We start from the raw sequence: 3,770 nt of genomic DNA, 5'->3' as shown, positions 1-3,770 counted from the left end.
GCTGTTGAGGCCCCCAGGGATTAGGCCCCTGAAAGTATTGTTCGGGCGCTCAGGGGTTGGGCCCCTGGAGCTGGTCTTGAGGCACCCAGGGGTTTGGCTCCGGGAGCTGGTGTTCTGGCCCCCAGGGGTTGGGCCACTGGAGCTTGTGTTGTGGCCCCCAGGGGTTGGGCCCCTGGAGCAGGTGTTGGGGCCCCCAGGGGTGAGGCCCCTGGAGCTATGGTGTGGGCGCTCAGGGCTTGGGTCCCTGGAGCTATGGTTCGGTTGCTCTGGGGTTGGGCCCCTGGAGCTGGTTTTGGGGCCCCCAGGGGTTGGGCTCCTGGAGCTCGGGTTGGGGTCCCCAGGGGTTAGGCCTCTAGAGCTATGGTTCGGGCGCTCAAGGGTTGGGCTCTTGGAGCTGGGGTGGGGGCCGCCAGGGGTAGGCCCCTGGAGCTATGATTCGGGCGCTCAGGGGTTGGGTCCCTGGAGCTCGTGTTGGGGCCCCCAGGGGTTAGGCCCCTGCAGGTATTATTCGGGTGCTCAGGGGTTGGGCCCCTGGAGCTGGTGTTGGGGCCCCTAGGGTTTGGGCCAGTGGAGCTGGTGTTGGGGCCCTCAGTTCTGAGGCCCCTGGAACTATGGTTCGGGCGCTCAGGGGTTGGGTCCCTGGAGCTGTGGTTCAGGCTCTCTGGGGTTGGGCCCCAGTAGCTGGTGTTTGGGCCCCCAGGAGTTGGGCCCCTGGAGCTGGGTTTGCAGCCCCCGGGGTTAGACCCCTGGAGCTATGGTTCGGGCGCTCAGGGGTTGGGTCCCTGGAGCTGGTGTTGGGTTCCCAGGGGTTAGGCCCCTGGAGCCATGGTTGAGGCACTCACGGGTTGGGTCCCTGGAGCTGGTGTTGGGGCCCCCAGGGGTTAGGCCCCTGGAGCTATGGTTCGGGCGCTCAAGGGTTGTTCCCCTGGAGCTATGGTTTGGGCGCTCAGGGGTTGGGCCCCTGGACCTGGTGTTGGGGCCCCCAGGGGTTGGGCCCCTGTAGCTGGGGTTGGGGCCCCCAGGGTTTGGTCCCTGGAGCTATGGTTCGGGTGCTAAGGGGTTGGGCACTTCGAGCTGGGGTGGGGACCACCGGGGTTAGGCCCCTGGAGCTGGTGTTGGGGCCCCAGGGATTAGGCCCCTGGAGCTATGGTTCGGGCGCTCAGGGTTTGGGCCACTGGAGCTGGTGTTGGGCCCCCAGCGGTTGGGCCCCTGGAGCTGGTGTTGGGGCCCCAGGGGTTAGGCCCCTGGAAGTATGGTTCGGGCGCTCAGAGGTTGGGCCTCTGGAGCTATAGTTCGTGCACTCAGGGTTTGGGTCCGTGGAGCTGGTGTTGGTACCCACAGGGGTCGGACCCCTGGAGCTGGGCTTGGGGCCCCCATGGGTTGGGTCCCTGGGGCTGGTGTTGTGGCCCCAGTTGTTAGGCCCCTGGAGCTATGGTTCGGGCGCTCAGGAGTTGGGCCCCTGGAGCTATTTTTCATGCGCTCAGGGTTTGGGCCACTGGAGCTGGTGTTGGAGCCCCCAGGGGTTGGGCCCCTGGAGCTGGTTTTGGGGCCAAAGCGGTTAGGCCCCTGGAGCTATGGTTCGGACGCTCAGGGATTGGGGCCCTGGAACTGGTGTTGGGGCCCCCAGGGGTTGGGCCCCTGTTGCTGGGGTTGGGGCCCCTAGGTGTTGGGCCCCTGGGGCTCGTGTTGAGGCCCCAGGGGTAAGACCCCTGGAGCTATGGTTCGGGCGCTCACGGGTTGCGCCCCTGGAGCTGGTGTTCAGGCCCCCAGAGGTTAGGCCCCTGGAGGTATTCTTCGGGCGCTCAGGGGTTGGGCCCCTTGTGCTGGTGTTGTGGCCCCCAGGGGTTAGACCCCTGGAGCTATGGTTCGGGCGCTTACGGGTTCGGCCCCTTGAGCTGTTGTTGGGGCCCCCAGGGGTTGGGCCCCTGGAGCTAGGGTGGTGGCCCTCAGGGGTTAGGCCCCTGGAGATATGGTTCGGTTACTCAGAGGTTGGTCCCCTAGAGCTGGTTTTGGGGCCCCCAGGGGTTAGGCCCCTGGAGGTATTGTTCGGGTGCTCAGGGGTTGGGCCCCTGGAGCTGGTGTTGGGGCCCCCAGGGTTTAGGCCCCTGGAGCTATAGTTCGGGCGCTCAGCGGTTGGGCCCCTGCAGCTGGTGTTGGGGCCCCCAGGGGTTGGGCCCCTGGAGCTGGTGTTGCGGCCTCAGGGGTTAGGGCCCTGGAGCTATGGTTCGGGCGTTTAGAAGTTGAGCTCCTGGAGGTCGTGTTGGGGCCCCAGGGGTTGGGCCTCTGGAACTCGGGTTAGGGCCCTCAGGGGTTAGGCCCTTGGAGCTATAGTTCGGGCGCTCAGGGTTTGGGCCCCTGGAGCTGGTGTTGGGGCCCCCAGGGGTTGGGCCTCTGGAGGTGGTGTTGGGGCCCCAGGGTTTAGGCCCCTGGAGCTATGGTTCGGCGCTCAGGGGTTGGGCCCCTTTAGCTGGTGTTCGGGCCCCCAGGGCTGTGGCACCTGGAGCTGGGGTTGGGGCTCCCAGGGGCTGGGCTCCTGGAGCTGGGGTTCGGGCTCCCAGGGGCTGGGCTCCTGGAGCTGGGGTTCGGGCCCCCAGGGGTTAGGCCCCTGGAGCTATGGTTCGGGTGCTCAGGGTTTGGGCCCTTGGAGCTGGTGTTGGGGCTCCCAAGGGTTAGGCCCCTGGAGGTATTGTTCGGGCGCTCTGGGGTTGGGCTCCTGCAGCTGGTGTTGGGGCCCCCAGGGGTTATGCCCCTGGAGCTGTGGTTCGGGCGCTCAGGGGTTGGGCCTCTGGAGCTGCTGTTGGGGCCCCCAGGGGTTGGGCCCCTGGAGCTGGTGTTTGGGCACAAGGGGTTAGGCCCCTAGAGCTTTTTTTCGGGCGCTCAGGGTTTGGGCCCTCTAGCTGGGATTGGGGCCCCCAGGGGTTAGGCCCCTGTAGCTATGGTTAGGACTCTCAGGAATTGGGCCCTTGGAGCTGGGGTTGGGGCCCCCGGGGGTTAGGCCCCTGGAGCTATGGTTCGGGCGCTCAGGGTTTGGGCCCTTGGAGCTGGGGTGGGGGCCCCCAGGGGTTAGGCCCCTGGTGCTATGGTTCGGGCGCTTAGGGGTTGGACCCCTGGAGCTGGGGTTGGGGTCCTCGGGGGTTAAGCCCCTGGAGCTATAGTTTGGGCGCTCAGGGGTTGGGCCCCTGGAGCTGGTGTTGGGGCCCCCCAGGGGTTGGGCCCCTGGAGCTGGTGTTTGGGCACAAGGGGTTAGGCCCCTGGAGCTATGGTTCGGGCGCTCAGGGGTTGGGCCCCTTTAGCTGGTCTTGGGGCCCCCAGGAGTTGGGTCCCTGGAGCTGGGGTTGGGGCCCCAAGGTGTTAGGCCCCTGGAGCTATTGCTCGGGCGCTCAGGGTTTGTGCCCTTGGAGCTGAGGTGGGGGCCCCCAGGGGTTAGGCCCCTGGAGCTATGGATCGCGCATTCAGGGGTTGGGCCCCTGGAGCTGGTGTTGGGGCACCCAGGGGTTGGGGCCCTGAAGCTGATGTTGGGGACCCAGGGGTTAGGCCCCTGGAGCTATGGTTTGGGCGCTCAGGAGTTGGTCCCCTGGAGCTCGTGTTGGGGACCCCAGGGGTTGGGCCGCTGGAGGTATTGTTCGGGCGCTCAGGGTTTGGACCCCTGGAGCTGGTGTTGGGGCCCCCAGGGGTTAGGCTCCTAGAGCTATGGTACGGGCGCTCAGGGATTGGGCCCCTGGAGCTGGTGTTGGGGCCCCCGGGGTTTAGGCCCCTGGAGCTATGGTTCG

This window comes from Gopherus flavomarginatus, unplaced genomic scaffold (genome assembly GCF_025201925.1).
Source record: "Gopherus flavomarginatus isolate rGopFla2 unplaced genomic scaffold, rGopFla2.mat.asm mat_scaffold_91_arrow_ctg1, whole genome shotgun sequence".
In the NCBI taxonomy this organism is placed as follows: domain Eukaryota; kingdom Metazoa; phylum Chordata; order Testudines; family Testudinidae; genus Gopherus; species Gopherus flavomarginatus.
Note: the sequence above shows the minus strand (reverse complement) of the source record.